The sequence below is a fragment of the Zalophus californianus genome, chromosome 14 (genome assembly GCF_009762305.2).
Source record: "Zalophus californianus isolate mZalCal1 chromosome 14, mZalCal1.pri.v2, whole genome shotgun sequence".
Lineage (NCBI taxonomy): Eukaryota > Metazoa > Chordata > Mammalia > Carnivora > Otariidae > Zalophus > Zalophus californianus.
The window spans coordinates 4854094-4880840 of NC_045608.1; the positions used below are offsets into that span (position 1 = coordinate 4854094).

At 47.5% G+C, this 26747-nt stretch overlaps 1 protein-coding gene across 3 annotated transcripts in view; it reads right to left on the reverse strand.

The window, feature by feature from the left end:
- LOC113913069 (transmembrane protein 132B) overlaps nt 1-26747 on the reverse strand; it is a 384783-nt gene that overhangs the window by 113172 nt on the left and 244864 nt on the right. The window contains exon 1 of one of the 3 annotated variants that reach the window (XM_035724013.1): nt 2539-2774. The exons of the other annotated variants lie outside the window; for them this stretch is intronic. The gene's annotated coding sequence lies outside the window, so the exon portion shown is untranslated. Of the gene's footprint in view, nt 1-2538; nt 2775-26747 lie in introns of those variants that run through there. 3 annotated transcript variants of the gene reach the window in all.

The following is a 26747-nucleotide window of genomic DNA, read 5'->3' on the forward strand; positions in this document are numbered from 1 at the left end:
TCTGTTTCAAAATCCAGAGCTAAGTGGCTAGCATCCCACCATCGTACAAAAAAGCGGAGAGCCTACAGTCGAAGACAATGCAGTTTCGGGAGGGCACGGCACCGTGCTGTTCCAACTCAGATGGATCAAAGCGAACGCACCGCCTCCGGCAGCCCCTCAGCCCTCTTGCACTTTAAATGTTCCGAGAAGTCTCTTCAGCAAGTGCAGCAAAGTATTACATTTTTTAAAGGACCTTATATGAAAAGTCCAAGACATAGCCATGAACTGCCACCAAAAGAAAGCTCGACATCCTTCTCACCCCAGCCTTACTCAAAACGTAGTGACATCAGCACACATGTGACACGGGAGGGGAAGGTCTCTCCATTCTGTCCAGTGTCCTCGACAGGGGCCTTGTTCCCAGAAGAGATGAGCAAACCCAGACGTTTCTGCCATTGCTCACAGCGGAGCCTGAGCACCGTAGCCCGGTGGGCTACCAGCAGTCCGCACAGGAAGCAGGACTCCGTTCCTACTGGTTTAGTGGAATAGTACTGGGCGGAAGGAACATTTGATTTGCCGAGGCACAATCAGGGTCAACAGAACTGAGAAGGGATGTTAGGGAACTCAGAGATGAGCAACAGCACAAAGCTGTGACTACCCGCGTTTGAGGGGCTCTCGGGGAACCAGCATTCCTGCGGCCCCAGAGACAGCTGGAGCCCCGGTGGGATGCAGCCATCGCCAGAATCAGGCAGGAAGGACGACGCGCCCTGACCTCCCGGTGCCGGCCTTCTAGTCTCCTGCCAGGGCCCAGCACAGGCTTAGCCCAGCCAGAAGCCAGCAAGGGAGCCCAGGTAAAGCGACCCGTTGGCATGAACCCCCAAAGTGCACAGCAGAGAAGAGTGGGAAGTGGGGCCAGCAGAGAAGAAGTAGCACATCCAGTATTTGGGGTTCGCATTGGTGTGACCCCAAGCTGCCTTCCAGATTTATCTCCCGTGCCCTGCTGCGTGGACTCGCTGACCTACACTCCCCAGCCTTCTCTTTCACGCACGTTTCCAGCGAGAGATTCTGAGGGAAGTTGGGGGACAGAAGGGAGATAAATGGCAGTACTGACCCAGTGCAAGTTTTCCCTGTGGCAAATGTCCTCCCCGAGCTCTCTCTGCCTTCACCTGAGCAGTCACTGACCCAGGAATGCCCCTGACACAATGCTTCCAGCAGTCTGAGAAGAGGAGACCTCTTGGCGCTGCGGCGAGGATTAAATGGGCCAATGTGTGGAGCACCCAGAAGCTGTTCTCACAGATGTCCACCTGCAGAGACGGGCCTCCCACGCTTCACGGTCTCTCAGAGCGCTCTGTGCTTCCCCTTCATACTGCACATCACGGTCCTCTCTCTCTGCCTCACCCACCAAGTCCCAGCCACTGGCCCCATCGTGGCACACGGAGCTGCAAGGGGCCGCCTCGGGGGACAATCTGGAAAGGCCGGGGGATGTGGGGGCCCAAGGTGCCCAGGAATGTGGTGCAGGAAAAGCAGCAGTCCCCCATTGCCCCCTCCCTTCCCCTCGGGTTTCGGGACACATGTCCACGCTGCTGCTGCCAGATGCCGGACGCGCGCGGTTAGCTGCGCACACAGCGGACGCGTGCGGTTTGCTGCGTACACAGTAGGAAGCGGTATGCGGAGGACACTGCGAGGGGCAACCCAAGGCTCCCCAGTAGTCACGTCAGGCACGGATGAGGGCCCCCAGGTTTTAACAGAACATATCACGGTCTGTACCAGGGTCGGAGACCCCGTTCTACTCCCCTGTCCCGTGAGGGGACGTGGGAGGGCGAGGCACGGCACTCTCAGCAACCCACGGACACCAGATCCCTGCGACTACCAGCCACTTTCACGCCAAAGGGTTATTGGTCCGCCTTGACTCGATTCTCCCCCTTTCCCATAATTTTCCTGAAATCCAACTTATTACTTCGGTTTAATTATCATTCTGACAGCTGGCTTTCCACACTCCCTTTTATCCTGACCCTGCTTCCCAGAGAGAGAGATTGACTTTTCCATTCCTGCTCATTAAACATGGTTTAATTCAAATATTTCTTCCAAGGTGGCCTAAGGTAAGAGCAAAAAAGGAATCTCTTGGTCTTTGATACAGGGAGAAAACTGGCTGCATTTTCTGCCTGTGTCAGGCCCCTACAGTTGAATCAGACACCTACTGACCCACCGAGGCAGTGGGCCGTACAGCACCTGGGCAATGGACTGAGCTCGATTAGGTTCACGCAGGCCAGGGGCCGCCCACAGACCACCCCACGCCACTACTGGCTCACAGGTGTTCCCACAGCCACACTGGGGAGGGTGGGAGGGAAGATACAGGGCTCTCAACTCTTAGAGAAGTATTCTGAGATGTGGGTACCAGCGGCACATGAGTAGCGTTGCCTGAATGTGCAGTGAACTGTAGGATGAGGGGCAAAGCCGAACCAGCCTCAGTGAGTCACGGCTTCAAAGGAAACGTGACTGAGGCAGACCTACGAGCTCAGGATTGGTGATCACTCAGACAAGCCCACCTGGGTTCATCTTTACCTTGAAAGGGATGTACATTTAGTTATTTACTGCCACACGACAAATTATCCCCGATTTTGGCAGATTAAAACAATAAACATTATTTCACAGTTCCTTTCAGTCAGAAATTAGGGAGCAGCTGAGCTGAGTGGTTCTGAGTCAGAGTCTTTTGTGAGGTTGCAGTGAGGATGTCAGCTGGGGCTGAATCATCTGAAGGCTTGGCTGGGGCTGGAGGATCTACTTTCAAGACGGCACACTCACACGGCTGTTGGCGGGAGGCCTCAGTTCCTCACCAGCAGCCTTTTCCAGAGAGCTGCTTGAGTGTCCTCATGACATGGCAGTTGGCTTCCCCCAGCATGCAAGATCCAAGAGACAACAAGGAGGGAAAGGTGATGCCTTCTATGACCTACTTCCTGAAGTCACAAACCAATACTCCCACCATAGTGCAGTTCTTCAAAGTGAGTCGCTAAGTCCCATCCACACTCAAGGGGAGAGAAATTAAGCTCCACCTCTTCATGAGAGGAGTATCACAAGAATGTGTATACCTATTCTAAAACTACCTACAGGTCTCCTGAGCAAGCATCAACATGAGTCGAACTCGGAACTTTGAGGTTAGACATACTTGGGTTCGCATCAGCCTTGTGTCATTTATTTACCTGGGTTTAACCTCTTCACACCCCAAGTTCCTCATCAGCAAATGAGGACAACAATATCTATATTGCCTAGTTATTGTGAGAATCTAATTAGATACTATATGCAAAATATCCACCACAGTGCCTGGTGCATAGAAAGAATTCAATTCATCATAATTAATATCTTAATTACTATGAGGTGTAAAGGAGAATCATTTGGCACTCTTTGCATACTTAATCTCTGGTGTGACCCCCACTATAACATAACTAAAACATCATAGATGGATTTATGTAACTAAATAATAATTCTTTTACATTTATAACTGGGAAGTTTTAAATACTGCCCTAAAAATAACATGACATAGGGTCACTGATGTCTCAGATGTTCTGAGTTGCACTATGAGACAATCAATGTCCAAATTTCATAAAAGTTCACAGGTGGGTTCTGCCATCAAAAGATGTCAGAAGTAGGGCACCTGTGTGACTCAGTTGGTTAAGCGACTACCTTCAGCTCAGGTCATGATCCCCGAGTCCCGGGATCGAGTCCCATATCGGGCTCCCTGCTCGGCAGGAAGTCTGCTTCTCCCTCTGACCCTACCCCTCTTGTGCTCTCTCGCTCTCTCTCTCTCTCTCTCTCTCTCTCAAATAAATAAAATAAAATCTTTAAAAGAAAAAAAAAGATGTCAGAAGTAATTGAGGGTCATACTTCAGCCCTCTGCCACCTAGGACCATTCAAACTGGCTGCCTCCTTTTTTAACAGAAGTAAGTCAGAAAACTGTATGATATCATAGGAGCATTGACCCAGGCACCAAAAATACACACGTCCAATGTGATATTAATATTTATACTGACAGCACAGATTTTTGGCTACATGCTTGCTGAGTGGGTAACCAGAAGGCTCGTGCAGACAAACCCAGACACAAGTCAAGGATGCCTGCAGAGGCAAACGGAGATTGCAGATGAGTCACTTTAGGACAAAAGTCTCTCAGAACCAATATCCAGGAAAAAAATGCAGATTGATATCTATAAATACATGCTGAAATGTAATAAACCTCATTTCTTCAATTCAGTCTCATTCCTGAAGCTAACTTCTTAGTAGAATAGGGTACCACCTGCAAGTAAGGAGAGCGCGTCCTTCCCTTCCAGTGGTAGTAGTTAGTAGTTAGGCTTCTGTGTCATGAAGCATGCCAAATGGACGACCCACCAGCTGGCCATGGGTGCAGGCAAGGCCCAGAGAAAGAACTGCCCAGCTGAGCCCGACCAAAATGGCAGACACAGATAATTACGCAGAAAGCACATGGTTGTTATCTCAGACGACTTCACAGTAGGATGATTTGTTCTACAGCCGAAACTGATACGTAACCTTCAGAACTCGTTCCTGCCTCTGTCTCAGCGCCTCAGCTAGACATTCCGTGCAGTGTCAGCGCGAGGATACTAGCACACCTCCCCCCCCCCCCGCCCTTCCTCCTAACCTGGATTTCCTATTTAATAAAATGTTTATTTTAGAGCTCTGGAAGATATTGTCTATCAAGTGAGCAAAGTTCCTTCCTATTCTACTTTGCTAAGAGTTTTGGCATAAATTATGAGCTAAAATAGAAACTGCTCTCATTCTGTATGCGCTGAGCAGCCCTTTCCAGACAAACAGGAAACTCCTTCTAAGAGACCACTTCAGGAACATACTGAACAGCTAACAAGGGAGGAGACAAGACCTACACACAGAAAGGACTTACGTAATAATGCAGGACCGCACATGCTCAAATGATGAACACAGAAGGCATGAGCTCAAGTTCAGTAGAAGTTCAGAGGAGAATATGAACTTGGCGTTTTTTTTTTAAAGAAAATAGATGATGGGAAACAAGTATCTTGGTGAGAGCAAAGCAAGAGACGAAGACCCAGCCTCAGGATAGAAGATGGCCAACATGCCTGGTGAGGGCAGAGAGCAAACCCGCACATCCAGCTCACCGCCACTGCTTCTAGGGCTCGGAGGCAGGCTATGCTTTCCAGGCCGCCCTGAAGTTATGTCTCCACAGACTGACCATGAAATGTGGGTAGAGGTAACATAAGCCACATCCAGGCCTGGCCTTTGAAAACATCCTATAAGATCTTCCAGAATTTCCATGGAAACTTCAAGGGTGGCATGGCCACAAAGTTTCCAGGTGGCACAGACCTAGGACAGAAGCAGCCAAGGTCCCTGACCGCTACTTGAACTTGGATGCAGCTACTTGGATGTGGCTCAGAAACGCCATCCAGGCCTCGCCGGACCATGTCCAGCCACTGAGATATGAGGTTATTTGTTACAACAGCTAACATTAATCATCCTCACTAATGCAAAGAGCTACAAAGGGCAGAGTTCAAAGAATCCAATAACTTGAATATCCCAGTGAATTCCTCAGTGACCAGCTACTCTGAGCTAGACCCACTGGCCTGCAAGTCTGGCCTTCGACTTCCTATTTTCAGAGACACCTTCATTTCTGGAGCTCAGGAAGAAAGAACCTTATTGCATTTCCTGGGAAGAGTGATGCACTTGTAATAAACCTACGTCCACCAAGGCTGTTGAAAAACGGGGTCATGAAACATATGCTAAATAGTATTTTCAAAGTGAAAGGTAGAGAACAGACGGAAGATTTCTGTTCCCAAGCAGACTAGAAATGCGGCGGCCCTTGGTACCAGAATCCAGACTTCCTGTGGTTTCAACACAAATTTTAAAACAACAGCAACAATCCAGTAAGGGAAACTAGCACAATGCTACTAGAGGTCCTACACCTTCCTTGAGGGATCTTCAGATGGTCCAGGTTTTCACCCAATCCCCCACCTTCACCTAGCGGAATAATGCAAGCAAGCCCCATCAAACTGACCGCTCTCAAAGGAAGATAGTAATTATTTCCAATGAAGATAATAAGTCTATAAAAAGAAAAAAATCAGGACAGTCAGTAATTATGCACATTTGTCTCCTGACACCAGGAAATAGAAATTTAACAGTGACCACACCCTCAGAGGATTCGCACAGTGCCTGAAAGCTTCCCATTTAGAAGACAGTTAACTCAATGGCAAAGCAACACCCTGGGAGTGCAGAGCCTCCAGAGGCTAGGTCACAGCCTCTCAGGCCCCTGACAGCAACTCTCAAGGCCTTCTAACACAACCCCGCAATGCATGCCATGATCCTAAAGGCCCAGAAGTGCTTGCATCAGCAGCAGACTGATGTTAAGACTCACTTCTCCATTCTAATAAAACCTCAAAAATATGTTTCTTGGTCAAACCATCCTGACTTACCCAAGGTCACCCACGGCAAACAGCAGGGTCAAGATCTGACTCCCGAGCAGCTGAGCACCAGCATTACATTCTCCCATAATAAATACACTGTAATATAACAATACCCTAAAAACGTAATGCACTAGTACTACGGACACACTAATAATACATTACAATGCAATAACACGCTATAATGAAGCAAGGGTCACACCTGATACTACACCCACGCTCTCCTCACTGAGAAATCATCCTAGCAGGCTCCTGACCAGCTTCTCCTTGCTCAAAAAAATTTTTTTTAACAGGCAGGTCTCAGGACGAAGAGGAATACAGCATAACCTAGCCATCAATTCTATTCCTTCCAGGGGTATTCTATGATTCCCTGTACCACCACTATTCTGCTCATATCTGTCTTAATACGCACGTGCGTGTGTGTACACGCATGCACACACACGCACACGCGTGCACACATTGTTGTCCTGGTCCCAGGCAATTCCAGTATTCTTGCCAATACCTACACTGAATGGCAGGCAGATTCTTCAGTCAAAATCCACTAAGAAAAAAAAAAAAAGGGATGAGAACAAGGTTGAGTCTGGGCCGTAACTGGTTCTCAGAATCGAAGATGGAGAGAAACAAGCATAGAACAGTTCCATTTGCAGGGAGTAGACTGAGCCAAGAAGCCGCAGGGAGGTGAGTGGGCTCTTTACTGACCAGCTTGCCTACGCTCACCACATCTCATGCCTAAGATTCTGGTTCCAGAACTCTCCCAGCGAAGAGACCCCAAGCTCTGAACTCACTCAATGGATGGGTCTACAGTAACTTCAAAGAACTCTAAAATGGGGTCTCAGGAGTAGTAGCGTAGTTCAATGTGATAGAGGTTTGTGGCGTACCAGGAAGCGCCCAGGACTGGGGTTGGCCTAACAGGTAAGACGAGAAATGAGACCCAGGTCTGGCACTCAGGACGGTCACTAAGACACTGGAGGAAGTGGTCCCAGCCAAGTTTACTGCAGTGTGCTCATGTTTCTGGTCATGGTAGCACAGAAAACTCAGTAGTGAGTGTGGCTGGCAGGGGGATGCAGCGTGAAAATGGGAGTGTAGGTCAAGGGGACCTTTGTCAAGAGGAAAACAGACTGAGGCAGCTTCTCACCTTGCAAGTCAAAACTACGAACATGCAGTTAAGAGAGGAGACGATTTGATAGATCCTCAGTTAATCAGAGTACTCAAGTAGGAGATACCCAGATTGATTTAAGTGGGGATTTTTTAAAGCCTATTTTTTTTCTTCTTTTATGAATAATTTCTAGACTGGCCTTAGTAGAAACAGTCTAGTGACCTTGAACTTGTGCTTCCTTTTCTGACAAAGGATCCCCACACGCAAGGTATCAGAGCCATGACCCTGACTTTCCACAGCAAGTTAGTTAGGGATTTCTGGTTGTAAGCAACAGACACTTACTCTGAATAATTTATACAGAATGTGGGTGTGGGTAGCAAAAGGAATTAACAGTCTCATCAGTTGTACAGATAAAATGAATACACTCACACGACAGTGTGTCTTCTCCAACCTTGCAGCAGTGCACTCAAGATTCAAAGTCCCAGAGAGAGCACCTGGTTGACCGGTCATTGGTCATATCCCCACCCTATGGTCAGTCCAGGGCAGGATATCATGTCCCTACACATGATGCTCATGAGAAGAGAAAGGAAGCCCCCAGAAGGAAATCAAGTTGATGCTCCTAAAGAAACAGGGCCCAGTGGCCCAAACCTAACGCAGGCTGAGCATGCAGAAGGTAGAAGAGATTCAGTTATTTAGATATTGCCCAACAAGAGACACGGGCTGTGAGAGAACACTTTTGTGTAGGGGCTGTCTGCTCAGCTCAGAGCCCACTTCCCTGAAAAAGACTCTTCACAGGTTCGGACTCTGGCAGCTACGTCTGTGCTGGGTGCCCCTTCCCTTCACCCACACCTGATCGGACCAGAGCAACGTCTGGCCCATGGAAAGCCAGCCCAGTGGCTAGCAAACAGCCAATCAGGTCTTTTTTGATAAATGACGTTTAGAGACCCAGAAAGTAAGACTGAGAGACTAGACAATGTTGAGGGCAGAACCCCTCAAAATGAAATGAGTTTCAAGGAATTCCCTCCTCAGAGGGCTTTGGAAATACCCTTGGTTTTGACCTTCCTGAGGCCCGGTCATTCGGTTGCCCTCTGAATTTCAGAGGGTACTGGAGCTCGTCCAGTATCCTCCCGAGAAACTCCCCTTTTTGTTCATGCCTGGGTTCTCTCCTTCCCAAAGCAATAATCCCTGTCGAGCCCAAGATAAAAATTTCACCGGACCTCAGCTACCAGAAGACACTTACCAAAACACCTGGTGTTTTGGTGTTTCTCTTAGCAAAAAAAAAAAAAAAAAAAAAAAAACACACCCAATCAACAAACAAAACCAAAATGCTTTTACCAACAGTTTAAGAGAAAGCAGATTAAAACTCTGAAATGTTCAGATAAGAACATTTGAACTTTACCGCCCAAGACCTCAACAGCTGATCAATATCAATTAAAGTTGTAAGAATAGAAGAGTCCCAGGACTAAAAATATCATAATTTTGCCTCAGAGTGGGAAGAGAAAAACAATTAGGTTTCTTGGGAAAAAAAATAAAGGGATTTTCTCGAGAAAGAAGAATCCAGTAAAGGAAGAGTTAACTACCTTAGCTAAACGGTTCTTCAGAATTATCTCTCATAAGGAAAGGGGTGGATTGAGCAAGACAGAATATGCATCGTAAATCAGAATAATTGCATTACTTGGCTGTCTTCGTAGCTCAGTTTTGTCCCGATAAATTTTTTTAAATTATGATAAGATCGGTTTTGAGTTTGAATCTTTTCGTAATCCATTCAGACACCTCTAAGTGAAAGTGAAAATATGTTGTACTCTAAAAGCGGGATGTACACCCAGGTTTGATTCGGAACCCAGTGAGAAGTGAAGTGTATGGCCAATGAAGACATAAAGTATCATTTGCGTGGAGTTGATGAGGGCCTAGTGCTAATAGAGCTGGTGTTCCATCCGGACCGCACCAATGCTTTCCTGAGCCTGATTCCTGCATACCCAGGCATCTTTTCCAGAAGTATTCTCAGTATTCCATTTACAGCAGGTTGCTGGGCATTAGCAGCTACAGACTTGAATGGAGAGGAAGACCCCACTTTACGATGTCTCACCTCCACGATGAGGATGAACCTCAGGACTCTGTTCTGAGCTCCCCGTCTGAGAAAGGTTAGCTCTAGACAAGTCTGCTTCCTGGAAGACCTGTCCCAGTTGGTGTTCAAGTCTGAGAATTAAGGTATATGTTATTACTAGTTTCAAAAGTCAATTCTGGAAACACTTTGGCATTTCCTCAAAAGTTTAAGCACAGAATTACGATATGAGCTAGCAATTCTTCTCCGAGGTATATACCCCCTGCCCCCTGAAAAGAGGTGCTCCAACAGATCCTTGCACGCAGATGTTCACAAAAGCATTCTTTACAGTAGCCCACATGTCCATCAACAAAGTGGCCGATAAACCAATCGAGTGGTGTATCCGCTCAACAGAATAGGATTCATCCATAAAGGCGCTGACACCTTGGGAATGCCCCACTGAGCAGAAGGAGCCAGGCACGGAAGGCCATGTGGTGCATGATTCCAGGTACATGAAATGTCCACAACATGTAAATCCACAGAGATGAGAAGCATATTGCTGGTTCCCAAGAGCAGGGGTGGAGAATTAGGGAGCATATGTTTAAAATGTTCTGGAACCAGACAGAGATGGTGGTGGCACAACATTGCGAACGTGCTAAATGCCAGAGCTGTTCACTTTAAGATGGCTAATTTTATATTATGTGAATTTCACCTCAATAAAAAAAAAAAATCATTTGCCTTACCAAAAAAAAAAAAAATCAATCCTTTCCATTTTTACAATATATAGGCTCATATTATCAAATGTCTTCTTTTAACACTTTTCAGTCACCCCCACTCTCCAAACTCAAACTCAAACACAGTGTTTTCACTAGAATGGACAAAAGTAGGTGAAAAGGTGACAGGTCCAACCAACATCAACATAAAATTTCCCAGCCACATTTATACTCAAGATTTATAAGAACTGCAGTTACACGACAGGAAAGCTTAATCCATGTTTCAAATGTTTCCTGAATGTTCTAGAAAGAGGAAACAAGACTCTCACTTCTTACCATCACAAGGAAAGGCAGACGGAGAATTAGCCTATTTCTTCTGCCTATCTTCTCAGTCTGGCAACTATTTAAAGGGAATATATATCTTGATACATTTTGCTATATAAAATAAGATAAAACAAGATACAATAATGATGATAACAATGCTAATGATACTAACCGGAACTACTACTATTATGGATTAATTATGAGTCAGGGGCTGTGCTGGTGTCCCCCCTGCACGCGTGCACGCACATGCACACACACTTATACTCAAAACTTCCCTCTGAACATGTCATCCAGGTGAGGTGCTATCTGCCTGTCATCCCCACCTCCCCCCAGGTAAGAGACCCAGCCTCCTTCAGGGATTGACTTTTCCCGAGCTCTGTCCACAAGGCTCAGGTGGGGCTGACTCGGCCCCAGTTCCACCCAGGTATGGCAAATCAGAGCCCAGTTCTGGGACTTTACTTGGGGGTCCCGGAACAGGCACCTTTCCCAGGGTGGTTGTCCAAGGCCAGGAGTTAGTAAGGATGGAGCCGACAACAGCCCTCTACCACACCCGGAGGAGAGCCCACCTGCAGAGGGCGCCAACCCAGGATCAAGAGCACCCAGAGTCTGGAAGAGGATGTGTCCTGACACCAGCAGGGGGTCTCTCCAGATCCAGCTCCTCCTGAAGCCAGCCCTGCCCTGCACTTGTCAGTTAAAGCGGCCAGTCACTTCCCCTTGTGCTGAGGTCGGTTTCAATTAAGTTTTCTGTTACCCTGAAAAGAATCCAGATGTAAACACTAGAGATTAACCAAAAAAAGTAGTGAATATCTCTTTCAATAAATCAAGTGCTCAATCTTGAAATTTGTTTCAAAAAGATCTAACTTTTGTTTCATTTTGTTTTGTTTTAATAATCATCAGAATAAGGAACCTGGGTTTCTCTTTAAGTTCCTGGGAGTTACAAGGAAGAGCAATCTGTTTAACCCTCTGTGCTAAGTCAAAGGAGTCTTTTAGGGGCTTACAGAAAAAAATTCTTTACCAGAAGGCTATAGATAACCGCATCTCATGTGTCCAGGGTCTCCTTACTCAAACAGGTCCCTTGAGAGCGCACAGTCTTGCAGAAACTGATGGAGCACATGAAGATGTGTTTTGCTGGAAGCCTGGATGTGGACAACGACACTGGAAGGTCCATAGTAGGTTCTCACGGAAGAGATGCTGACTCAGTCATCACTATGGAATGCAGATTTATACAATTTGTGCAATTTATGCAATCCCAATGCATAAAGACCGATTTGTTAGTTAGGTTATTCCGTATTTATTAGTTACCTGTTACAGGGCAGACACTTTGATAGTTGCTGGGAATTCAATGGATAACAAATATTTCCTACCTTCATGGAGCTAACAGAATTTCCTGAGAGAAAAGTAAATAACGTATACTTCCAATAGTATATAATGTGCATGCTTACAAATATATATTTACAAATGATGCTATAGCAAATGCTGTGGCGGTCCCATAACAGCATACCGGGGAAACATGAACGGGAGGAGGAGGGGTGGGTCTGGAGCTGAGACCAACAGGATGAGGTAAGGAGGGGAGGGAAAGCATCCCACGCAGGGGAGGAGCAAGTGCAAAGGCCCTGAAGTGGGAATGAGCCGAGCATGAAGGGCACCAGGGGCAAAGACCACCGTGTGTGGAGCATGAGTACGGGGGTCAGGGGCGCGGTGGGGGCCGCTACACACACCACATTCACTGCAGCTTGAAGTAACACGCTCACTCACAGAGAAGTTCTTCTAACGTGCGTCCCGGAGCGAGGCTGTAAAGGGTCCATATCTGCCCCGGAACACAAGCTACCTACTAACGTCTGTGCGCAGGAGCCTCCTGGCTGTACACCCCCAGACGCCGGGAAATCAGCCCCACACTGCTGCTGAGGCTACATCTACACAGAAAGTACACGACAGAGTTTCTCTAGTTATCTACGTAATTCGCCCCTCTGCAAGACCTTGTTTCGGCCTCAATTTGCCTTCCAACAGGAGAACGCCGAAACCGCTGCCCTGTCTCCTCATTGCCTGAGAACCTTGGAACCAGGATGCCTGGAGAGCCAACAAGCATTTACTGAGGACCTACTATGTGTCGGGGGCTCTGCTAGGCCTGAGACCGCAAGGACGAAGGAGACAGGCCCCTGGGCCGGAGGCACTGTAGAGCGGAGGGAAAGAGAATGAGCCATGCTCTCAGACCCAGAAGGGAATCCTGCCTAGACCCTCCCCTGCCTGGGAGCCCCCGAGTCACAGAGCCTCCCCAGGCCTCCATGTCCCCATAAGAGGCAGGGGGCCCTGACAACACTGGCCTCAACAGATCGTTGTGAGGGTTAAAGGGGCCACCTTGCAACGCCCTCAGCACAAGGACACATCCACTCTCGGGACTGCCATCCGCGATTCTTCAAGGGAAGACATTAGGAGAAGGAAGGGAAAAATGAAGGGGGGGGATATCAGAGGGAGAGACAAACCATGAGAGACGATGGACTCTGAGAAACAAACTGAGGGTTCTAGAGGGGAGGGGGGTGGGGGGATGGGTTGGCCCGGTGATGGGCATTAAGGAGGGCACGTTCTGCGTGGAGCACTGGGTGTTATGCCCAAACAATGAATCATGGAACACTACATCAAAAACTGATGATGTACTGTATGGTGACTAACGTAACATAATTAAAAAGAGAGAGAGAGAGAAAGGCTTTGACAGTCCCCAACCCAGGTCACCCAGGCCTCCGAGGTAGAAGGGGCCATCCAACCTTACTGCTAGAAAGGACCAGGGGTGTATTATATGCCATGGCCCCGAACTGGTGAATTCTTGGCGTCCTTCGGCTTGGCTGGAGGGTTCCATGGCAGTCTTGTAATTCTGGGAAAGACCAGAGTCTTCACTCAGATCTTCAGTGCCCACCACGGCAGGCTGCACTCCCCACACTGGGCAGGACCCCGGCCTTGCCACACAGAGAGATGTTCCACTCAGCAAAGTCTCCCAAAAGGAGCATGGCAGGCCGGCCAGAGTGATGAGACCAGCACACGCTGATGTGCCCCATCCTCACTTGCAAGCAGGGGTGACGGTCAGCACCGTGGTCATGGCGCAGCCACTCCCATCCTGGGGACTCCCAGGCCCCGGCAGGCTGGCCGCACCTCAGGCACACCCAGGGCCGGCTGCAGGCAGGGAGGGGTGCCCACCAGCTCGGCAGAGCCCACCAGGACTGCCTTCCCCCTGAGGCTGGTGGGTGAGGAGAAACTCAGAAGCACAGGGACCCCAGATGACTGAAGCAGGGGACCGGCTTCCAGAGAGAAATGCAGACTCCAGCTCACCAAGGGATCGAACCACTTCCTGCTCTGACCCATGAGCAGATCCCATGGATGACCCGCGAGCAGATCCCATGTATGGCCTGTGCTGTCCGGGTTTGCTCCTCACCCTCATTTTCAAAGTTGACACAAACTTGGAACTTTTCTTTGCAACCTTTGCTCTTCTTTTCCTGCCATCATGAGAAGCAGCTGCAGATGCTGCTGAGACACGGCTCTTACAGGAACTCTGGAGCAGAGAGCGCCTCGTAGACAAGTCCCATGTTGGGCAGGGACACCAGGCCCCAGAATCCCTGCCGTCCACAGCCGGTGGCTGGGGGGGGGGGGGGGGGGGGCGCTGCCTGGAAAGAGTGGCCTCGTCTGAGCTTGGCAGCTGAGGGGGACCCTGAGGCTGGTAACAGCTGGTGGCTGTCACACACTGCTCTCCTCACAGCAAAGAGCATGTTGTCCCCTGAAGGGGGATGGAGCAACCCCTCATGCTGTCACCAACCTGTGAGAACAATCCATGGCACAGGAATCCAGTCTGCCACGAATGCCAGCTATACCCAGCAAATGGGATGTTTGAGCAACATAGATCTTTCGAAAATGGTTACCGAAAAACAAAACAAATCCAATTTAATGCTGAGAGTTACACCGCGCCCCTGCCTTGGCTACGGCCCACTGTGGGACCACATTTCCAAGAGCAATCTGTCTTCATGACACACCAGAGAACCTTCTGGGGGACACGGATGAAGGCTCTCCCTCTAAGGCCCAGGGCATGGTGCATGCATCTTGATTCCACAACACCGCACACAATTCTCTCGTGGAATTCAGAGGAAAACTGCTTTAATTTTACAACTGAACATCCTGCCCCAACTACCCGGCAGATGTTTCCATAAGCAGTCCCGGTTGAAGGATTTCTCCCGAAATGACATGAAATAAAACCCAGCAGTTCACCACCGGGCTGGAAGCTGGCAGACCTGAGTTCCAGTGGACACTGCACTTTAAAACTGTACCTTTAAACATCAAACTTTAAAATTTCTGTGCAGCCCAGTAAACAACCCACAGAGTGAAAAGGTAGCCTCTGGAGTGGAAGAAAGTATCTGCAAAACACGTATCCGACAAGGAGTTAATATCCAGAATGTAGCAAGAATTCCCACAACTCAACAACAACAAAATCATAATTCAATTAAAAAATGAATCGACATTTCTCCAAAGAAGACACACCCGGGGCCAACGAGCACATGAAAAGATGTTCCATGTCACTAGTCATCAGGAAGAGCCAAATCAAAACCATAACAAGATGTCACCACATACCCATGAGGAAGGCCACGATCCGAAACACAAACCCCAAAACCATCACGGTAAGTAACAAGCGTTGGCGAGGCTGTGGGGAAATTGGAATCCCTGTGCACTGTTGGTTGGGTATAAGATGGCACAGCTGGTGTGGAAGACGGTATGGAGGGTCCTCAAAAAATTAAAAGTAGAGGGCGCCTGGGTGGCTCAGTCGTTAAGCGTCCGCCTTCGGCTCAGGTCATGATCCCAGGGTCCCGGGATCGAGCCCCGCATAGGGCTCCCTGCTCTGCGGGAAGCCTGCGTCTCTCTCTCCCGTTCCCCCTGCTTGTGTTCCCTCTCTCGCTGTGTCTCTCTCTGTCAAATAAATAAATAAAATCTTTAACAAAAAAAAATTATAAGTAGAATTACCATATGATCCAGCAATCCCACTTCTGGGTATATGCCCAAAAGAAGCGAAAGTAGTATCTCAGAGGGATTATTGGTACATTCATGTTCACTGCAGCCTTTTTTAAAATCGCCAAGAGGTGGAAGCAACCCAAGTACGCACAGATGGATGAATGGATCGGACAGTGTGGTGATAAACACGACGGAATACTATTCAGCCTCCAAAAAGAAGGAAGTCCTGCTGCATGTACAATGGGTATAGAGTTTCAGTTTCTCAAGATGAAAAAGTTACAGAAATCTGTTACACAAAGTATATGCAACTAACACTACTGTGCCGTACACTTAAAAATGGTTCACATCACAAATTTTATGAGTTTTTTTACCATAATATAAAAAGGAACTCAAGGGAATGTATTGGCTCATATGACAGAATATTCCCAGGTGGGCAGACTGGCTCTTGGGCTCAAACAGTATTATCAGGACAGTCTCTCTCTCTCTCTGTCTCTGTCTCTTCGAGTTGACCCCACATTCAAACAGCATCTCTTCATGCAGTGGGGTTTGGGAGTTGGGTCCAGACCTCATCATGCTTCCACTGGCAGCCTCAATGGAAAGAGAACCCCTTTCTCCAAGCTGTTCACACAAAAGCCCCATGCTTGAGCGTCATTGGCGGGACCCGGGGGACATGGCCAAGCTTTAACCACACCATGTCTAGAGGAATGAAGTCATCTGCGTGTCCAGCCCCAGGACATGTGGCCACACCGGGGACCAGGAAAGGTGTGACCCCACCCCCAACAATACATACTGAGAGTGGGGTGAGTGGTTCCCATAACACAGTAGGGGGTGCAAATGCCAGAAAAATAAAGGCTAGATGCTGAACAGGGTAAAAGCAGTCAACCCTGTGCTTGATCTTAACCCTACAAATGTCCAACGGAAAAGAAGGAGTTACATTATGGTAGCTCCCAGGACCGACAGTCACAGCAACTAAAGAGGTATCTGGACACTGTGACAACACAGAAATTTCTTAGGATAGAGTAGCAAGTGAAAAGGTAGAATATAAAAGCACATTGTTTTATGTAAAAATACGTGTGTGCACAGGCAGGTATGGACTGGAAGAGGTGGTCACGTGACCTGTGGGTTACCCACCATGCTCCAGGCCCTGTGCAAGCTACATTGCACATGCTGCCTCATTTTAAGAACGTGAACAAGAAAGAAAGTAATTTCATTCTTTAAGAAGACAGGACTGTAGGTCTATTTCTTCTATGCTACTTAGTTGTTTGGTTTGATTATACTGTTGTATAACTAAAAGAGAAATCATTTCATCATTACAGAAAAAAGACGACAATATCCAGCACACACACGATTCCCCTGTTAATGGGGTAGAGCCTGAAACCAGAGAAAGAGACAAGCAGGCCTTCCCACAGCGTTTATCATCGTTCTTAGTTTGTGTTTGGTTTTTTTTTTTTTTTTCCATCAGCTCTCCAGTGGTTTGTTAGAAACTGCAGTGAAGGAAATCCATAGGTCTAAAAATCCACTATGTTTGTTGGCTCCTCCTCAGCCCGACAGGCAAGATGCCCATCATCAACCCTCACACATCGTACTCCAAACAACTCTGCCTGGAACGTGCATCAGGCTTCCCTGCCTCCGAGCCATTGCTCATGCTGTTCCTCCTGTCTGAAATGATTTTCCCTAATTATTTTCATCCTTCCACGATGCCCCAAATAAAGCTCTTCAGGGCAAGGAATAGAAGATAGAGCTAAAATGCTTAAAGCACAGACATTCACACCCGCTAGGATGGCTTTAATAAAAATTAAAAATAATTAAAAATAAAAAAAGATAATAAACAGAAAGGAGAAGAAGAAGTGCTGGGTGTAGACAAGTCTTTGCTGCTGGGAACGTAAAATGGTGCACCTGCTGTGGGAAATGATTTGGCGCTTCCTCAAACAGTTAAACAGAGAATCACCACACGATCCAGCAACCGCACTCCTCAGTATATACCCAGGAGAAATGAAAACATATATCCACATAGCAGTTTTTGGCAGGTTGGGGGCTATTTTCTTTCCTGGCAGTAACAGAGAAGTCTTGCTGCTGGTGCTCATGGGGCAGAGCTGGAGTGCACGCCCATCCCTGCGTCACGCACCACAGGCATGTGCCCGGTCGGCCTCTGAGATTTCCTCTGTGATCCAGCAGGAAAGGGTCATCGGTCCCTCCTTAGACCGTCACTGTGTACTTCCATTTCATTTGTTTGTTTACCTGTACAACCCTGAGCTCCTGAGGGCAGGGACGATGTCTCCCACCACTCGCTACCCAGACTGAGCCCTCCGGACTCATTGCCAACAGAAGTTGGTGCACAACATCTGCACGGCCCTGGGGAAGGCACGGCTCCTGCTCAGGCCCCTGATCCGGATGGCCCGCAGCGCCAACGCGCGGGTTCTCACACTCCAGCACTTTCTTCCTTTCTCCCCAGTTAAAAGTACCTCTTTTTCTACCGCCAGCCACAAGCCCATGCAATATTCAGAGCTCAGAAACTCTAGGCTGGTCACGGAGGTGGCTGCCCGGTGTGAGTCTTTCGTGCTCAGGTTGTCTTGATGAGACCGACCCATCAAAGACCGGCTTCCATCCTCCCCTCCCCACTAATACCCAGGGACAGGGCAACCTTCCTCATGCCGGTGGCCCCTCATCCCACTAAGCAGCTTGCCCTTAGCTGCTGTGGCTGTCACTGCCCTGAGTGGGGCCTGACCTCACCCTGAGAAGCAGCGGGAATGAAGGAGGAGGAGCCAGCGGGTGGCCAGCCACTGTGGGAGAAGCCGGAGTTAGGGGAGCGATGGTGAAACTCTAAGGAAGAGTGAAACACCCTCTGCACCCGGGTGGCTCCCAGAGCTCTGTCTGGACCTCTCCTGTGAACTCCGGACGCCCGCGCACCTGCCTGCATGGATGCCTACCAGGCATCTCACACCTGCTGTGGCCAGAGCTGGTCATGTGACTCCACGCAGCCCCCAGGCCTGGTCCTCCCTGCACTTCTCCTCATGCCCGTGTTTGGCACCTTCCAGTCCCTCGGGTAAAATTCTGTGTCAGCCTTGACCTTTCTTGGTTTCTCCCTCTCTTTCAAACACAGTGGCCACAAAATATCAGCAAAGCCTATCAGTTCCACTGTCAAAACATTCTGAGCATCCCTCACTGCCTCCCCTATGGCACTCTAACCCAAGTCAGAGGCATTGCTCACCTGGACCCATGGGGCAGCCTCTTCACCCATCTCCTTGCTCCTGCCTCCTCCCCACAAGTGATCCCCCAGAGGCAGCCAAAGATGGCCTTTGAAACTGTAAGCCAGGTCATGTCACACCCTCCAGTGATTCCCCTATTCACTCAGAATAAAATCCACACTCCTCACCATGGCCTACAAGCCTCATAAAAAAAGGCTTCACCATCACCCTGGCCTTGTCCCCCAGGACCGCCCCTCTTGCTCACTCTGCTCCAATGACACGGCCAACTTCCTTTTGCTGGTTCAACATACCAAGTACAGCCCAGCGTCAGGGCCACTCCAGCGGAACCTCCCTCTGCCTTAGATGCTCTTTCTGGAGTTAACCACATGCCTGATCCTCCCACTTCCTTCAGTGCTCCCTTTCAGGGAGGTCTTCTCTGCCACCTTATTTAAAATAGTCACCCACCCATCCCCACTCACAACCACACACATTCGTCTTCTGCCCCATTGTACTCTTATTTTTCTTCATAGCACTTACCCCTAACACAGTTGGCATGTGTGTGGGGGTGTGTGTGTGTGTGTGCATATATATGTTACTTCTCCAGCAACAGAACGGACAACACAGACCTTGTCAACCTTGCACTCCACCGTAACCTCAGCCGTTAAGAACAGACCCCGGCACCAAGTAGGTGCTCGATAAAAAATTACTGAAGGCATAAATCCATGAACAGCACACAAGAGAAAGAGGAAGAGACACGTTAGCAGAGGACAAGGCTCCAGACCTAGGAGGAGTCCGCCGAAAGCTGAGATCACACCTAGAGATTTGTGAATTTTTGAAAGATCCAATCCAACAACCAAAGAGTAAACTCAGAAAACTAACCACTATGAAAATTAATTCACACTGCAATAGGTTTAAAAGGCCTGGATCCATAATGAAAAAAAAATTCCTTGTGGGATATCAGCGAAACTCTGGGTGATTCTTGACTTCACTGAAGATGAAGGCTGGTGCTGTGAACTCTTCGCGCCCCGGTGGCTGAACACTTAGTCCCACGCTAAGCACAAATAAGGTGATTCTTATGACACTGGCGCTCACAACAGTCCTGAAGCACACACTCTTATTCCCACTTACAGATGACAGAACAAAGATTCTGAGAGCTAAAACTGCTTTCCCCAAAGACTGTTGTGTGCAAGTTCTCCAAGTTCCCGCCCTTCACTGATATACAGAGCATGAGAAGGAACAAAACGCTTTCACAAACACTGGTGGGGCATTTGACCCTCGCACTGACCCTCTGAGGTGGAGTCACTCATTCAGCAGATATTGGAAGGGCATCTACGGTGCTCCAGACTGTTTTCTAGGTGCTGGGGATACCACAATAGTCAAAGAGCCAACAAGGTCCCTGTCCCTATGGAGTTCACGTTCTAGAACAGAGACACAAGTGACAAATAGATCAGAACATAATTTCAAAATGTAATTGCTACAGAGGAAGGAAAACAGGCTGATGGGATAGTGACTGGCAGAGGACAACTGTGAATTTGTGGTCAAGAAGGGTCTCTTTCTGGAGGTGACATTTGAGCAGAGACCCGAATGACCATAAGGGGCCAGCCATGCAAAGATCTGCAGAGAGTCCAGATAGGATTATATTACTATTTCATCATATATTATTAAAGTTGATATCGTTATGCCATGTTTCAGGTGGAGACTCTGCCCAGTCAAAGGAAGGAAGGAAGGAAGGAAAGAAGGAAGGAAGGAAGGAGTTGCCCAAGATCAGAAGACTAGTAAGTGGAAGCCAGGATGAGAGGAGCTAGTGCTATCTGATGTCTAGTCACATATATCTATACATGGATCCTGTGAGCAATTTTTAGAGATCAGACAAACATTGGCATGACCTAACAAGTAGATTGAGGCAACACTGTGGCCTTGGTGGTGCCAGCACATTTTCATGGAACATAGGCCAAAAGGAAGAAGGAGCCCTTCAGCGGGCACTGAAGCCTGAAATCAGGGCCAGGATTAGGGCATACAATTTAAGGGGGGACCAAGAACAAATAATAATCAAGATAAATAAGGAGACGATGGCTGACCAGGTGTCCTGATTAGTGGGTTGACTAGATGCCCCTCTAGGAGGCTGGATTAACCAGATGGACCATTAAGGAACTGGCCTGACAAAATTACAATAATATATGGAAGGTGGTGCTCACCAGAATGAGACTAGGAGCCAGTCTGTCCATCCAGGTGGGACTCCCTCCCGGTAGGCCCCGAAGTGATGGGGAGCCAGATCCGGGCCTGCCTGGAATGATGTGAACCAGACTCTCAGACTTTCCCGCTAGCTCTTGAGCAATTTATCAAGTTGCACGAGATGCTCAGACGCTGTCTAGATACCAGCTAGACCTACAAAGGTGTCATGTATTTATATTGGAGGAGTTAGTGCCTTACCTGCTGAAGGCATTATTTGGTAGCTGCCTTGTTCTCTTAATTGACTTCATCAATTAGAATAATAGCAACACTAGTTGAAAGTGCCAGCACTTTTCATCATGGGACCTTGCTGAAAACAACAGGTAAATTACAATCTTAAATTGCATATTATTTTCAGACGATTTCTGATCATCGGGAGAGGAGTAAGACATGTGACTCTACAAGAGGTTTCTGCAGAAGAATTTTCTCATTCCTCTGCTCCATTCCTATCAACTGGCCAGTAATAGCATGAAACCAGCAGGGATAATACAGGGTGATCCCCAGGGTGGCTGGGTGATAGACATTGGGGAGGGTTTGTGCTACGGTGAGCGCTGTGAATTGTGCAAGACTGTTGAATCACAGATCTGTACTTCTGAAACAAATAACGCAACATATTTTAAGAAAAAAGAAAAAGAAGAAGATAACAGGAGAGGAAGAAAAGGGGAGTATGTCAGAGGGGGAGACGAACCATGAGAGATGATGGAACTCTGAAAAACAAACTGAGGGTTCTAGAGGGGAGGGGGGTGGGGGGATGGGTTAGCCTGGTGATGGGTATTGAGGAGGGCACGTTCTGCATGGAGCACTGGGTGTTATGAACAAACAATGAATCATGGAACACTGCACCAAAAACTAATGATGTAATATATGGTGATTAACATAACAATAAAAAAATTAAAAAAAAAGAATATGTAAAGATAAGACAATTTGGTGCATCAGTAGAGTGGAATGGTCTATAGTCATTAAGAATTGTGTTTTTCAAAAAAGATTCTTAATGGCAACTGAAAATGCATGTATTACAATATTAAGCCAAATATGCAGGATATAAACTATAGTTTTAACGTGATAAAAACTACATTAAATTTATTGGACAAAGACTAGACAAAAAAAAAAAAAAAAATACAGGGTGATCCCCAGATGGAATTTCACTTGGTGAGGACACAGTCCGTGAAGCAAAGGGCCTGGAGAGGAGGGAGGTTTCACACATAATGAATAGGAAGGCAGTGACGACAAATGCTAACCTTCCATAAGGACACAGAAATCTAACATAAACAGATAACAGAGATGACACAAGCCACCGTGGAAAAACTGTAGGACACAATGTGAAATGCCTGGCACTTGACTCTCTGAACTGAAGTGCCGGATGACATTTTAAGGGACCCACATGCAGGGCTGTAAACTGGCTCTTGCCTTTGCCCGAATAGCTCTTCCTCCAAATTCTGCAGATCTGGCTCCTTTTCTTTCTTTAGCTTTCTGACATCACCATTTTCCGAGGTCACCCCCTTCAGAGAGGAGGTCCCTGGTGCCCCTCCCTCAAGTAGCCTGCCCTACCCCCAACTGCCTCAATTACATTTTAATTTGTGTCATAGGATTATCACTCCCTTAAAAGATCTCATTTATTCACTTATGTGTTTATTGTCTGTCTTTTCCACTGTCTTTTCCTAGTGTTGAGGAATCCTGTCTAACCCTGTTTTTTTGTTCTATTCCTGGTACCTACAACAGTCCCTGGCACATAGAAGCTACTCAGGCAATATTTGAATACAAGAATTAACCCACTTAGAGAAATGAAGGGGGGGAAATAGGAGAGGGAGACGAACCATGAAAGACTGTGGACTCTGAAAAACAAACCGAGGGTTCTAGAGGGGAGGGGGGGTGGGGGGATGGGTTAGCCTGGTGATGGGTATTAAAGAGGGCAGGTATTGAATGGAGCCCTGGGTGTTATACACAAACAATAAATCATGGAACACTACATCAAATTAATTAATTAGTTAATTAAAAAAAAAAAAAGAATTAACCCACTCAGGGGCACCTGGGTGGCCCAGTCGGTTAAGCGTCTGCCTTCGGCTCACATCACGGTCCCGGGGCCCTGGGTTTGAGTCCCATGTCGGGCTCCCTGCTCGGTGGGGAGTCTGCTTCTTCCTCTCCCTCTGCCTCTTCCACTTCCTTGTGCTTTCTCTCTCTCTCTCTCAAATAAAAATAAAACCTTAAAAAAGAAGAACGAACCCACTTATTTTACCTATGTAAATTGAGTCCCATAGACGTTAGGTAACTTGTCCAAGGCCACCCAGCTACCTAGTAGCAGAGCTCGGACTCTTCACAATTGGAGCGTTCGATCTTCAGGACTCCTGGACAGGGTCCTGGCGCGTGGGATCCCCGGTGCTGGGATTCACCCGAATGCTGACTTGGAGACACACGAAAATGACAAAGATGATCTATTTTTACACAGTCAGGTCTTGAAAGCCACGAAGAGATTAACATTAAGGCTTTTCCAAAACATAAGCATTTCACCTACAAAAGATGGTTTGGAAATGTTCCTCTTTCATAAATGACACCAGCAAATTGGAAAATCATTTCAAACCAAAGGCCACTGCAGAGTGTAGCCAATAAAAGTGAGCAAAGTTTCATTAATGAGCCACGGTGACATAGAGACACAATGCTTTTTCACAGCAAAACCACTGTAATTAAGCCAGAGCGTGCCTGCGTTATCTAGCAAAATAAATAATTAGCCTGTGCCCTTGAAGCTGACTGACTGCTAATTTCAGTATCGGGCTAATACTCCTGCAGTCTGGTCCGGAAATCAAGTCCGGGACTCATGCTCAGGGCAACTCAGTTAACTTGCATACAGCAATTATAGCAAACACCAAAGTTGCCCGGAGCACCTCAGACCACACAATGCAAATGATGGCTAATCGAGGCTAATCGAGGCTCAGAGCGGTTGCACTTATGAACTGTGGAAAGGGGAGCCATGGCTACTTTCTGCCCATCCCCCAGTCCAAAAGCCAAAGAGACAGGTGGCCTGGTCCCAAGCAGACATTTGACATTCTGGACCAAGTCAGAGAAGCCTACAGAGTCCAAGCAGTCACCTCTCCCCTGATAGCTGCTGGAGACTCACTGACGCCTTGCTCCCAGCAGAGCTGACCCCAGCTGAGAAGGACGTCGGCCGGCTTCAAGTTAACATTTTTTGCCATTAGCATCAGGTCAGTCTTCTAAACAGACAGATATTAACCATGACTTTCCTGGACCATGGAAGGAGGGAGAGCAATGTTCTCCATGACCATCCCCCGATTCTATTCCCCTGGCCAAGAGAAGCTGGAGGTGAGCTGTCACTCCAGCACTTCCTTTCAAACCAGGGAGAGTTGAGACTTCAAGGACTCTACCGTGAAGTGACTGGGTTTTCCTCAAATGCACAGTTATGGATTTCCAAAGACAATCAGTTCAGGCAATCACAATCATAAAATAGAGAAAATGGACCGAAATAAAATTGATTTTGCAAATTGAAAATGTGAGAAGAGCAGCACGAAAAGAGGGAAATCTATAAATAATGAACAGTGTTTATCTTAGAAAAGGAAGAAGGAAATTAATTCTGAAGTGCACATCACAATCTGAACACATCCCATTCCCATCCAGCCCTATTGCCGCAATAAAAGGACGTAGCGGTTTGGACAACAGCCTGGGTTCCCACTCCAATCTCAAGGGAGGCCCAGCCAGCAGAGGATTATGAATATTGCACTTTAAAAATATCCTGCCGCTAATGAAAACCCATTAGCCTTACAAGTGGGATTTGAGTAAAGTAGTCTGGGTCAGGAGAGAATTGGAAGTATCATCAAGTATAAGCTTTATTTAGCTCAGAGGAAGGAGTTCAATTGCCTTTACTGTACTTAATATTTAGGAAACTGACTCTTACCCTGCAACCTGTAAGGCAGGTGGAACAGCTGGAACATGATTTCATGAAGACTGATTGAAAGTCTCAACATCACGGGACCAATTAGAGTCCTAAAGGGAAGCTGCATTCTGTGTCCCAAAATCCATCCCTATGCTTAGCTAGTCAGCTCATTAACATGGGCCTCTGGGTCTTGGGCATGAGGCTTTGTGGATGGCTTACCAACAACAAATACCAACATAAATGTATAGACCAAAAATGCACAGGTCACCAACTGTGGATCAGCTGAGTTTCCTTCCAGAAAAAAAGCACCAAATTTTCTTGGTGGTAATCATCCCCAGGAAATTCATAGAAACTTTTTTATTAAGAAGTCTTTATAGAAACTCAATCCATGCTGGGGCGCCTGCGTGGCTCAGTCTGTTAAGCATCTATCTTCGGTTCAGGTCATGATCCCAGAGTCCTGGGATTAAGCCCCCCAGGGAGCCTGCTTCTCCCTCTACCTCTGCCCTTCCCCCCCGCTCGTGCTCCCTCCCTCTCTCTCTCTCTCAAATAAATAAATAAAATCTTTAAAAAAAAAAGAAAGAAAGAAACTCGATCCATGCTGGTACAAATGCCAGCATCCAATCTGAGTTTAATGAGCATGTGGAAACAATATCCAGATCCCCAAACCCACCCACCCTTCCTCGGGTGACACCTACTTAGCGTTTAGGTCCTGGTTTGGTGTCACTCTTCAGGAAAGTCATGTCTGACCTCCCAGACTACCAGACCTCCCTGTTTTACACGCAAATATCCTAATATTTCTCCTTCACATCACTTCTCATAATTATAGTTAACTTGGGTAATTCTTTCAGATCCAGCCTCACTGCCAGACTCATGAGAAACTGTCTTATTCTCTCTGTTCAGCATAGTACCCCACAACCCAGCACATCACACAGTGACTACAAACAAAATTATTTATGTATTGATTTCCTTGAATAAAGAGATGAATTAATATCTATTTAAGAATAAAATGGATTAAGAGTTCCGGTTTCCAAATTCTAAATGCTAAATTTCCTAAGTTATTTGGAGATCCAAGGACAGTGAACATACATGAGTTTAGCCAACCTAGGATCTGTTTCCTTTTTTCTGGTAACAACAGACCAGTTTTCTTTGGCAGAAAAACCCAGTGCACACCTTTACTCCATGTGGTTAGGATGGAGCTCATATTATTGGAAATTCCAGGGTTGTCACGTGACCCAGGCCAGGCCAATCAGTGTTTTCTACTCCGTTGGTCGCAGAGATTGGTCCAGAGATGGGCACACGACTCGGGCGGGCCAGTGAAGGGCAAGTGGCAATTTTCATTGGGACCACTGGGAAAGAAAAGGACTCTGTGTGAGTAGACTGCCCAACTGATAGGGTGAATATCGAGAGCTGCTGAGCACCGTCTTGTCACCCCAAAGGAAGCTACCACAGGCAACACAAAACTGAAAGATGGAGAAACAGATTCTTGAGGATATTACTAGAGCACCTAAATCCAGTTGTGCCGGAGGTCAGACGTCCCCTTGGATTTTATTATGCAAGCTAATTTCCTTTATGGATTAAGCCAATTGAGCGGGGTGTCTGCTGTCTGAGGAGAGTTTTGAGTAAAATATCAGCAAAGCTAGAGACCGAGAGACCAGTGTATTTTCAATCAAACCACCTCATGTGCACAAGAAGGGCAAAGTGAATGTAAAATCCAGCCAAAGATTTCTCAGAGGAGGATGGAACTGGGCTAGGCCCCGAGGGTGGGTGAGGTCCAGAAGGGCAGGCAAAGGAGGCAGCCCTGCCGGAAGCCAGGAGGACAGCATATAGAAAAGCACGGGATCCAGGCCTGAGGAAGGAGCACTTGCCCGACTCAGGGGGGAGACCGAGGGAAT